This window comes from Lissotriton helveticus, chromosome 8 (assembly GCF_964261635.1).
Source record: "Lissotriton helveticus chromosome 8, aLisHel1.1, whole genome shotgun sequence".
NCBI classification, from domain to species: Eukaryota; Metazoa; Chordata; class Amphibia; order Caudata; family Salamandridae; genus Lissotriton; species Lissotriton helveticus.
In genome coordinates, this window is record NC_136069.1 from 188,949,899 (window position 1) to 188,963,509 (window position 13,611).

Genomic DNA, 13,611 nt, shown 5'->3' on the forward strand with positions numbered 1-13,611 from the left:
CAGGGGGCGACCAGTGCAGAGTGGAGCTGGGACGGGGTCCCATGAAGTGAGCATTCTGCTGCAGTGGGGACTGGGACCTGGTAAAGCCAACTGCTGAGGCCTGAGTTCGCCTGCATTTCCCCTATGAGCTGCACCATGCTAGAGCAGGCTCAGAAGAAGCACACTCAGCCCAAAGTTCCCTATTAGCTGGCCATAACCCACCATATCGACGCCAAGTCCTATCTGTAGCCTCTGCGGTGGGACCGTCATACTCCTTGCTGGCCGGCGCACATTGAAAAGGGCAGAAGTGTGGAGTGGCAGTCGCTTAGTGGACTATACCCAACTCTAATTGTCTGTAGCCTACCTGCGTCCACTGCATCCACTGTGCCCAGAAGCTGCCTCTTGTTTTTCGCCTCATCTGGGCTTTAATCACCAGCAAGAGATCACTGACCCCCGGGACTACGATTCCCGGCACCACTTGCGGCACGCATGCCGCTGACGCGGCAACCACGCGCCAGGAGGCGCACAAAAAGACTCGCGGGCGGCGCCAGGCCAAGGGCGGGCCCGTTTGAGCCCGTTTGACACCGGAAGAGGCCGGGATGGGCCCCCCTCTAACCTCCCATGCTCCAGTGGTTTGGCAGGTCTGTTGGTTTGCTTACTTGTTACTTGTTACACCCCAATTGTAGTCTTTCTGGATTTAACCTTATGGACTTTGATTGTTCGTGCGGTTTTAGTGCCTTTAGCTTAAGATGAACTCTCGCGAAGGAAAGCCTAGACTTGCACCTATGGGGGGAACTGTTGCACGGACCGTAGATCAATTCTTAATAAGGGCCAGCTCTGTCCTTGCCCATGAAATTGCTTTGACGGAGCGCCGACTATCCCTAGATATGTTACTTGCAAAACGTTCATTACTGGATGGTCTGTCCTCGGCAAGTACGCCCGAACGCTGCATGGCCACAGGAACTGATTCTGGTGGCCTATCTGAGGGTGCTAGTCAGTGCTCACATGCCTCTTTGGATCTATTGGTGACTGGGGAGGCTTTAAATTCAAATTTGGCACTTTCTGACGATTTGGTGATTGAGGGTGTATCTGTTGGTACCGAAACACGTGCGGCCACAAGTATCGTGCCTAAACCTAAAGCACAATCTAATAATCTTTATTGTCTGTGGAGGTGTTAAGGGATAGTTCCAGGTTCTGGACCATCATCAGTACCCCTTTTTTTCAGGCGAGGATAATGAAGCTCATAATTGTAACATTCTCATTTTGAGGCAATCAATGAGTCAAGGGGGGCTGGGGATAATATTCCATGGTCCCCCCTATGTCAGGATAGTACCTCGATTGAGTTTAATGAAGGGAAAATTGAGAAAGCAATAAAAGACACTGCTAGTAACAAAGCACCGGGCCCAGACGGTGTTCCTGCAGATCTCTTTAAAAGTAACCCTCAATTCTGGGCTAAAATCCTGGTGAAAGTTTTTAGTGCTGTGGGTACAGCAGGCTTCCCGGCCTCCTGGTCAAAATCTATTATTATTCCCATTTTTAAAAAGGAGCAGAGAGGGGACCCACGGTGTTACAGGCCAATATCCCTCATTGACTCCTCTGTGAAAAATTTAGGAGAGGTAATTTTAACTAAAATTATGGATTGGGCAAATGAAAGGGATATCCTGTCTAACATGCAATATGGATTTAGATGCGGGAGGAGCACTATGGATCAATGTTTAAATCTGCATCTTTTAATAGGCAAATACACTATGGCCAAGGAGGGTTGTTTAACAATGGCTTTTATGGATTTATCCAGTGCGTTTGATCTGATTAACAGATCAAAGCTCTGGAATATTTTATTGGAAAAAGGGACTTGATCCCGCTTTAGTTTATTTTTTAGCTAACCTCCACCAAGATCTCAGAGCCTGTTAGGCTATCCCAGGCTGGCGACTGTACCAGGGGCTAGATTAGGTAATTGTAATTTACCGATTCAAAAATACAGAATTTTACCGATTAGGTATTTTCGAATCGGTAAATGCAATGTAGATAAAAAGTCGGTAAAAAATACTGAATCGTTAAGATTCGGTATTTACCGAATCAGTATTTACCGATTCGGTAATTGACATTCATTCCTATGGGCCTGGAATGAATGTCAATTACCGAATCGGTAAATACCGATTCGGTAAAATAGGGAAAGAGTCAAGGGTGGCAGGGTGTCACTTTGACACCCTGTTGCACCCCTGAATAGTGCTGGTGTGCACATGTGGCAGTCTGTCACATGGCACAGGTGTAAATGCACAGATTTGCATTTACAGAGGAATTCCTTATTTAACACCAACTAATAGTTGATGGTAAATAATGAATCCTTAAAGCACAAAAGCACTCTTTAGAGTGCTTCCTACATCTCATTTACCGATTCGGTAAATACCGAATCGGTAAATGATGATTCGGTAAATACCGAATCAGTAAATGATGATTCGGTAAATACCGAATCGGTAAATATACCACCTACATCTGAAAAGGCTATTACCGGCCGTTACCGACCGGTAATAGCCTTCCTACATCAGGCCCCAGATCTTTTAAATCGGACAGGGGCGTACGGCAGGGGTGCATTTTGGCGCCCCTACTCTTCACTCTTTATGTGAATGATCTGGACAAATCGCTAGTAAAGGCTGCGTTGGACATTCCGCGAGTTGGAGGGTGCCCAATCCCTGTCCTCCTTTACGCAGACGACGCGGTTCTTTTAGCCCGCACGGCAGTACGCCTGCAAAGGCTTTTAGATGCTTTTGGGGCATTTATGATCTCACTGGATTTGATTGTGAACAATGGAAGGTTGCACTCCATGACAGTAGGTCATCGACCTAGAAAGATTTTTTACTGTAATGGTCTGGAGGTCTCTTCTGTGTCCTCCTTCACTTATTTGGGAGTTCTTTTTGATGACAGGTCATCCTGGGTCCAACAACAAAAAGCCAAAAAGAATGCAGTTATACGAGCTTCCTCATCCCTGTTAGGATTTGCGCGGCGTCTGGGGGCCAGACCGATAGAGGCTATCCTAAAGGTCTATAAAGCCAAGTGTTTGGCTATTGCGGCCTACGGATCTGCCATATGGGGATATAAAGATCAGGCTAGCATCCAGATAGCGGAAAACACATTTTTAAGGAGACTTCTGTCCGTCCCACAATCGACCCCATCGTATGCTATACATCAGGAGTTAGGGATGGGTTATGTTACTGATATATTGAGAACAGCTCCGTTGCTTTGCTGGCTCAAAACTTGGCTGAATCCCGAATTAACCCTGAATCATTTGATCTTACGAGACTGTATAGCACTGGATAAGTCTGTAAAAATCAAATGGGTGGCGTACGTAAAAAGTATGTTTTTCAAACTAGGATGGCCAGAGCTCTATGATGACCCTGATAAGATTCGAAAGGAGGACGTATTGTGGGTGAAATTGAATTTTAAAAACCTCTTGTCGGTGGAGCGAGAAGAACAGGAGCTATGTAAACCCTTAGGGGCCGATTAGGATGGCGGACGGATCGCCACCGCCATGCAGGCGGTGGCGATCCGTCCGCCTTCCGTGCCCGTCCGCCACCTATTTCCTCCCCGCCATATTACAATGGCGGGGGGACCGCGGCGGGAGGGAAGACCGTCCGCCGCTTTCCCGCCGCCCGTTGCGGGCCCCCAGGGTGAAGGGGGTGGGGTGGGGGGTGCACATGGGGGGTACCTATGGTACCCCCCTGTGTTTCAAAATACAACATGGCATGCCTGTCATGTTGTGCTTTTAAACGCACAACATGCATTTTTAGCATTGCGGCAGGCGGTGCTTTCAGCACCGCCCGCTGCTATATTAAAAATGCGGGATGCACTGTGGCGGGTGTATCCTAATTTGAGGCACGGGACCTCTGCCCCTGTGGCGGACGGTCCCGTCCTCCGACAGGATGGCGGACGGACTTTGTCCGTCCGCCATCCTAATTGACCCCATAGTTAGCATCCATTACCTGTTAAAAACATCTATTAACATTGAACCTTATCTGTTAATTGTTAATAAGTCGTACCATCACTGGCTTCTAACGAGGTTCCGTCTTAATTTGATTCATCTAACATTGGGGGATGATCATGGATGGTGTAATCCTGAAGTTGCTGAACCTTGCCAATGTGATGATTTCTCGCCCCAGGACACATTACATTTTATGATGTTTTGCGACTTTTTCACCAATATTCGCAGAAGATATTTGTTACCTATACTGAGAGGAAGGGGTTTCACCCAGGCTAGACCAGCGCTAGTTTTTCTCCAAGCATTGTGTAACCCTGATGACATTTTTAATATTGCATCCTTTTTGGTAGCAGCAGTGAGGATTAAGAATAAAAGAACTTTGAGGATGAGTTCATCTTAAGGTACTGCCCATTGGCTATTGCTAATTTTAGTTTAAAGGGATCTGAACATGTGTTAGGTTTCTATAATGAATTGTAATATCGCCTATGTATTTTTAATGTTATGTCTAAAGATTTGTAGTATTGTCTATGTCTTTGTTTTGTTCTTGTACTTTTATGATTTTAAGTAATCGAATAAAGTCTATTGACTGACTGACTGACTGACTACACCATCTAAGCAAAAGGCACGAGTCTGAACTAAGGACTACCTCTTAGCCAAATTTAGTGTAATTTCGTTCAGCAGTTCGGGCTGCAGCTGCGGCTAAAGGTCCCTATGGAAAATTGCATGGGGAAAATACGTTTTGGGAACCCCCTTTTTTCTCGGCCCCGCTACACGAATCATCCCAAGTATTTCAGGATAGGAGCGGACCGGAGTTGGCCATTAGTTTTGGGAATTTCGCGAAGATTCGTCAACCAGCGCCAAAATTATTCCAAATAGAATGTTGCAGATTTCCTATGGAAAATAGGTCCTAACTATAACTACCTACTGGCGACTGCCAGTAGGTTATATATATATATATATATATATATATATATATTCTCTCCTCCAGTGCCGGTAGGCGCACCTTGGGCTGTCACGGAACGGTCCTGGGTAGGCCACCGACAGGCCTTCCAAATATACCTCAAATACCTCTTTTTACCGAAGTAAACCAGGACACCCGGAATCCGTATGTAGAATTTATTCAGCAAGTGAAAAAAGTGCGACGCGTTTCGCCGATAAGGCTTGCTCACGCGTGAGCAAGCCTTATCGGCGAAACGCGTCGCACTTTTTTCACTTGCTGAATAAATTCTACATACGGATTCCGGGTGTCCTGGTTTACTTCAGTAAAAAGAGGTATTTGAGGTATATATATATATATATATATATATATATATATATATATGATGTGATCAAGCTCGCTGTAAAACGCGTCATGGCAGGCACCTTGCCTGTGTATTTCTGGGGATAAACTGGGATTAAATCGCACTGCTTTTCCACGTTACCAAGTCTGAAGTCTTCTTCTTTGAGTTCAGCTGAGGTCCGTGCCTGCTGAGTATACTGAGGATTGGCAGACAGGATTCTTGTGTGTGACTATATATATATATATATATATATATATATATATATATATATATATATACACACATATATAGATATATATTATATATATTTATATATACACACACCCATATATATATATATATGCACACACACACAATAAATTACAAACTAGCACATAAACTGGAAAATGTTCTGAAAAAATATATCAATTTAACCGCACATAAAAACGTTAACAAAATAAAAATTTACATTTCACTAAAACATTACATTTTACAAACATTATTAAATAAAAATAATATAATGTTAAATAGACATACATCATAATAATATAAATATAAACAATATAAACAAAGCTATAAAATTGTAGGAATACTCCAAGCTCTCAAGAGTAGGGAAATTGTTGGACTCAAGCGAGGTCAAATTTACTATTTCCACTCCAGTCTGTGCAACTGTAGGGAAAACGTTGGACTCAAGAGGGGTACACATTACTATTCCCTCTCCAGTCACTGCAACAGTAGGGAAAGTGTTGAACTGCGGAGGGGTCCAGTTGGTGCAACAGTAGAGAGGGAGTAGTTCACTTCAAACAGATAAAATATTTTAACAACTACCTTAAATAACAACAAATATAAATATTTAAATCTAAAAAACATATATATATATATATTTTTTTTTAAGGAAATAAACTACATATTTATTACATTGTTTAACCAACATTTTAAATTAAATCAAATAATAATATAATTAAAACACCACACTATATTTTCCCAATTTTAAAAACCAAAAAATATAATGTTATTTACAGTTAAAAAGCTTAACACAATTAACACATAACATAATAAATAACACATTTTTTCAAACAATAAATTACTATTTTTACGTTTATATCTACTTAAATACCTTCCTACCCTACACCTCTATAAAGTAAACAACACACTACTAAAATACATCTTACAATTATAATAATTACAAATTGTACATAATTATTAATTAAACAATTAATAGTAATTAACTAATAATAAAATAAATAAATAAATAAAACTATTTATATTTAATTAACTTCCCACGCTTTTTCCCTAAAAACCCAACACCTAATATATATTAAAAAAAATCTTAATGACATAATTTACATAATGAATTACCAATTAAACAATTAATAAATTAATTATATTTAAATAACTTCCCACCCTTTACCCCTACCAAACACAACAACCTGCACCTCATAACTTGATAAAACAAGAAAATGACACAATGTACATAATTATCAATCAAATAATTATTAATAATTAACAATAATTATTATTAACATTTAATTCCATCACACCGTTTACCCCTACAAAAACCACAACATTCACCAAAAATATTAAAAAGAATTTTAATTTACACAATTTACATAATTAATCAATCAAATATTTAATAATAACTAAACATTAACTATTAAATAATTATAATTAAATTACCTCCCACCCTATACCCAGACAAATTCCACAACCTGCACCTAAATCTTAACGTAATTTTAAAAAGTAATAACATAACTAACGTAATTATCAATTAAATAATATTATTTAATATTTCATTATTCATTATAATTAATTTGCTTCCCACTCTGTACTTGTATAAACCCCTCAACCCGCTACCATGCTAAGAATACAAATAGACTATTCAATTTAAATTAAGAGCAAACTATATTAAAAGGCATTAACAATAATTATACAAACAATTTATAACATATACAATTAAAATATATACTAAAATACGTAAAATAATTTAACAAATGATAATAACAACAATATTTTTGTAAATGATATTAACAACAGATATTTTTAACATCGATATTAGCAACATAGATATTTTTAACATCAATATTAATGACCTTAAAATCGATATTCCTGTCAACGATATTTTTGCATCACGATATTTGTGCATAACAATATTTTAAACTCGATATTTCAGCTCTTCGATAATTCTTTTCTCGATATTTTGTCTGAATACCTCCACAGTCTATCCCCTCATCTATATACAAAAATCAACATCACTCACTTTTCTCACCACACCTCTTGGCAACAATCTTCTAACCCTGTAACTAACACTCCTAAACAATGCTGAACCCCTATCATTTCCAGCTCCATCACTGTTGATCTCTTTCATATTCTACCTTTGGAACCGAGGGACTATTTATTTTCCACCTTCTGCAATGATGAACCCCTTAGTTCCGCTCGTATCTTTCCTGAGACTCTCACTCTTTCTCCTTTATAATTCATTGGCCACTCACTCTTCCAACTTCAGCACTGATATGCGCTTTTAATTATTGGCTCCCCCATCATTGTTCAGCCATCTCACTACAAGTGTGAAGCCATCATAACTGGACTTGTACTGGGGAAGGAGAAGCTGAAAGGAATCTGTCAAGAAGTTGGGGCCTTCCTTGGTGTACATCTATATTCACAGCAATATGATACCCTTTTTAAAGCAACTTTAGCATGAATTGAGACTATAAAGGGCTGCTGAATTTTTCATTTGTAATATAAAACATAACTTGCGAAATGGAGGTTTTATTAATTAGATAAAAGAATATTAACACTCATCCTGTCCCTATCACTTGCTAATTCTTGTAAGCTCCCTCGTTAGGAGAGCTTGAATGCGTATATTATTATGTACACTCCTTTAACACAAATTTGTCAATATGTTGCAATACTTGTGCCACTCTTTTAGCTAAACATATTGGTAGGTCCTATTTAAAAGCCTGTAGACATATGCTATGTTTCTCTGAGACTTTCAAATGAAAGAAATGCATCAGGTTTCCATTGGATGCTAGGGGTGTTTGAAACTGTGTCATTTATTTTGTGGAATTTCTTGGAAATTTCACAAAATTACGCTTTTTCCACAAAATGTGGTTTGACAGTATCTCTCATTTCTTTTTTCACACAAGTGCATAGTTTCAAATACAAAAATATCGCAACACACAGGCAAAAGACTGCTGGGCATATTCACAAGGAGTTAACATTCACAAGCTGGTGCAAACAGCAGACATTGTCAGAATTCCAGCGAAACCAGCCCCAAAACCCAACACCAGGGCGGACACCACCCACTAACTAATGCTAATGAGATGCAGAGTAGGCGTTCCCGTGCAGAAACACACATAAAAACAACACCACCACTTTCATAACAAATTGACAGATCCAAGAAGCAGAGCCCCGCACACAGCCACACCCGGAGAACAAACGACGCCATGGAGCTACTCATCATGCAGCTCGGGCCCCAACAGGGCCACAACACCCACCGCCACCACCCCCAGGACCGCCACCACCCCCTGGACTCGGACCCGCTCCACCCGGCCACCACAGAGGCAGCGCAGAGTAAGACAGCAGACCTACCGAAAACGCACCACTCTCACAGACCTAACGCCCGAGGAAGTCATTGCCCACTACAGGCTCAAAAGGACAACCATTCGCCGCATCATGACCCACATCGCCCACAGGCTGAAGGTCCCAACACAGCGGAGAACCAGCATCCCTTCGCAGACAAAGTTGCTGGCTGTGCTGCACCTGTTGGCCTCTGGTACCTTCCAACCAACAACTGCCAGTGTCGGAGGGGTCTCACAGCCAGCCCTATCAAAGTTCATCACACCTGTCCTGGATGCCACCCTCTTCATACCCCAGTATATTCACTTCCCCAATACTGCCCAGGAACAGCTGGAGACAAAGCAAGGCTTCTACGCCATAGCGGGATTCCCGGCAGTGTTGGGGGCAATTGACTGCACACATGTCCCACTTGTGTCCCCTACGGATACAAATAATCAATTGTGGAGGGAGAAGGAAAATGTGATCCATTCAGCTTCCTTAGTTATAAGATTCGCAAAAATCAAATGGGGATGGGTCACTTGTCCTGCATAACCTGGGTATGCAGGTTGAATACCAATGTGTCCCAATTAAAGACCCTCATGCACGTGTCTGATCTTTGGTGGAATCGGTATATCTTGGTTCTCCGCTTTTTAGGCACGTGTGTGCATAATCATTGGGTTAGTGTTTATGGATCCTCTAGCCCCTGGTTACCACAGTAGTGATCAGTGATAGGTGGAGTATCTCAAAAAATATAAAATAAACTCGTATAACCAGATATTAGTCTTTTATTAGATCTGGATTCGAGTTGCCATTAAAAATAAATTGGCGTGTGTTAGAGATTAGTTAGGGATCTCACACACTATGAGGAGTGTTCTTTTTCTAAAAAGGTCGACATGTTTCAGCCCTTGATTGCCTGGTGGGGTCGGGTGGGCTTTCTTCAGGACCAAGTGCAGTAGGTGTAGAGACCAAGGGCGTCTCTATGAATGTGATCTCCTCTGAACAGGATTAACTATTCATGCGAAGGAGTGGGAGAACGGATATATTAATCCTTCTCCTAAATTGGTTTCGTGGGTACCTGAATGCGTTTTTATCCGTGTCTCAACGGTGCCTTCAAGAGTCAAGGGAGCCTACTGCGGTCCTCTTCACCACGCACTACTTGTGCTGACTCTGCCTCTGCGGATACTGCACACCACTACTGCAAGAGAAAGCACACGCATTCCATCAATGTGCAGGCAATAGTGGACCAACAGGGACTCTTCACCAATGTCGTTGCCAACTACCCAGGCAGTGTGCATGATTTCTTCATCTTCCGACAGTCCATCATCAATCAGCACTTCCAGGATGGCACATATGGGATGGGACTGCTCCTTGGTAAGTACCAAGTGAACACACCACACATCACAGTGCCTCCAAAGCACAATGTACAACTATGGGGATGCACACGAGACCAAACCACAATTAACATGTCAAACTACACAACCACCTACCAGACACAACCACTCCATAGTCATCCTGGCCTACCCCTGCACCCAATACAGACATTTCATGGCACCATAGCCACACAACAGTTGAACATGTGGAGATGCGGAATACAGCCATTACACATTTGAAGCACTGCTCTGCCCACATGACCCTACCCCAGTCCCCCGCAGGACAGCGTTCCGTGGCGGTGGGCTCATGTGGCCCACTGTGCATCTGGGGCCACTAGCCCTGTGTGACTCGTGTCATCCCCCTTGTAGTTCTGACATTGCATGTCTGAGTGCCTGATGACTGGTGGTGTAGCTGCCAACAACAGCTACTCCCTGCGGGCTGGCTAACACTCACCCGACACACAGCCAGCACAGGCGTCACTGGATTAGTGGACCTGCCATCACATTCTGCCGAACCAAGTATTGACTCTTTTCTCCTTGCACTGTCACAGGTGATCAAGGATATGCACTCTGCCTTTGGATGATGACACCCCTCGGAGACCCGGCCACACCCACCCAGAGGCAGTACAATGCGGCCCACATATGCACCAGGGGCATCGTTGAATGCACATTTGGCGTGTTGCAGTCACGTTTCAGGTGCCTGGATGGCACAGGTGGGAAGCTTCTGTACAGCCTGGACATCATGTGCAAGCTAATCGTTGCATGTTGTGTGTTGCACAACATCTGTGTTCGCACCAGGGCCCCATGGATCCCAGTTCCAGAGGTACCAGCCGATGATGGTGGTGATGGGGCAGGTGACCCACATCCCACTGCAGCAGCGGCAGGAATGGCCCGTAGGAATACCATCATTGACACTTACTTCTCATGAGCACGTTACATTGTGACCGTCCATGGCAATCAAGTGACAATAGAAAATGTCCAAATGCACTGCATGTGTGAATAAAACATATTTACAGGGTTCAGCTTGTACTTGTACATTTTGATGTTACTTTTCCCGGCGATTGCAGATGTGATTTGGCAGGTTGTGCACATTTCCTGATCCAGTTGTGACCTGTGTTCAAATGTAGTGGGGGTGCTGTTTGTACCGGGATGTTGTCAATGCCGGGGTGCACTCCTGCTTATGTGCGTATGCTGCACGGTGGGTGTGTCACTCCTGCGGTTCTGATTTGTCTGCCACTGGTCTCTTTCGTCGGTGTGCCTGTCGGTTCTGGTCTTCCACGGGGCTTGGATGTTGTGGTGTACATGTTGTCCTCTGCAGTTGGCCAGGGTGCATCCGTGGTACTCTGCTGTTGCTGAATTTTGTTTGTGGCATTTTCCGTATGCTGCTCGTGTGCTATTTTCCCACGTTGCGCGTAAGTTTTGCTGCCCTCGTGCTGTTTGTCACTGTTTTCTTATTGCGCGTTTGCCTATCGCAGGTTTTTTCGCTTTGGCGTTTGTCTTTTTATCTCCGTCGAGGTGGTTGTGTCGCGGCGCCGTGTCGGCAAACTATTGCATGCTACCGCCGTGTTGTGAATTCCACGTTGTCACGGAGTTGTATTCCCGCGATTTTTTTTTAAACGTATTTTATTAGTTTTTTAAACATACAGCCATCATATAACGTCATGTCGCATCCCTTTCTTCAGGCCTGCATAGCATTGTCTTATCACCCCGTCTCATCCCCTGCTTTTCATTATTAATGCTATCCCACATGGTGAAGAAAATCAGTGTTCAGACTGCTGTCACACTATTATATCACACTATTATATCAATTGTTGTATTACCGCGATGGGCTGCAATGTTGAAAGTTGCGTTACGCAACTCTTGCGGTAGTTATCACAAGTTCTTGTGAATATCCCCCTTTGTGTCCGAGCAGAAAATGTCTCTGTTAGGCAGTTCTTGTTCAAACTAGTTTCTTTGCATGCATAAAACATGCAAAATTGAGCAATGCAAAATTTCTGGAAACTTCTTGAATTTTGTCTTACACAAAATAAGAGAATTTCGCAAATGCGATCAGTGTAATTTAAATAATGGCGTAATCCCTCCCCAATCCTGGGGACTGGATACAATCATGTATGGATCTCTGGAAAAACTAAACATGCGTCACTTTTCCCCTTTCTCAACATGCACGTCAATTCACTAAAATGCCATGGGTAGCGGAAGTGACATCACACACCCTTTGACTTTCACTTTTACTCACTCACGCACATGCTTACACACACATTCACACTTACACACACACTCACATAAACACACTCTCACTCGCAAGCGTGCACACAAAATACATTTAACAGCATTTTTTGCATGCTTCAGCTGCGAGGGAGGGTCATATTTCAGGTAACTGAACTTTTTATTACACTAATAGTGAAAAAAATATGAATATATGTGTCTGTGTGTGGGAATATATATATATTATCCACTGTTAGTGTAATAAAATAATTGGCAGAATACAAAGAGAGTGTTGCCCCAACTGACGTTCATAAGGATGAGCTGCCACTGTGTTCCTGGGTCTGATTTTGCCTCCTCTGAGAGCAAGGCTCACAAAGACAGTGCCAGGGGTTGCAAGGGGCAAGCCAGGGGTCGCAACTGTGACCCCTAAATGACGTATATGTTTCTCAGTGGCCTGCTCCCAAGGCTCAGGATTCAGCCATGCAGTTTTTATTCTGTTTGTTTTACCTTTAAGCGTTGTCAGACGTTGTAAAAAATCCACCTGTTCACTGTGTTTTCTTCCCGGATCCTTACATTTTGGTCCCTTACTGCAATCCGTGGCCTGTAAACCAGACCTCAACCGCAACAAGCAAAATGTCAAATGGTCTTCCATTAATTCAGAGTGAAGCTCCTCTTAAAGTGGCATTGGCCTTTCACAGTGCTAGGCAACCAAGGTGACAGTGAGGTGTGCCAAATATTATGTAACATTGCAAGCTAACTTTACAGACCACCTGTCTACATTTACAAAAGGGTAAACAAGGATTAGGATAATCACATGTGCCTCACATGGTATAGTATGCTGCTCTACTCTATGGTTAGGTTCACCTTTAGGTCAGTCATTATGACATAGAGCATTCTGTAATGCAATGTGGGTTGGTTGGTTGACAGTTGAAGGGGGGCAGTTGATCTTTTGGAAGCTGTGGAGTTAAATGCCAGGAAAGCTCTGTCCTGACAAACTAGCTGTCGTTGTGTAGTTACAACACATGGCCTGTGGGCTACGTTAAAAGCAGAGATCCTTGCTGTAGCGTCATCTCTCCTAAAGACATATGTACATTTGGCAATAGCTTAATAAAATTGGCAGCTACTAGAGTCTCCTTCAAAAATTATTCCTGGCAAAAATGTTCATAACAGCCGCACACTACACAAGGCCTCAAATTTAATATGGCTGTGTGCTTTCATAGAAAGGTCATGGCAGCCCATCCTGCTCTGAAAGTAGTCCTCTAGCCTGCAG

General features: G+C 42.7%; 1 protein-coding gene across 4 annotated transcripts in view; it reads right to left on the reverse strand.

The window, feature by feature from the left end:
• Window positions 1-13,611, reverse strand: part of SIM2 (SIM bHLH transcription factor 2) — a 453,956-nt gene that overhangs the window by 385,615 nt on the left and 54,730 nt on the right. The gene's annotated exons all lie outside the window — the stretch shown is intronic.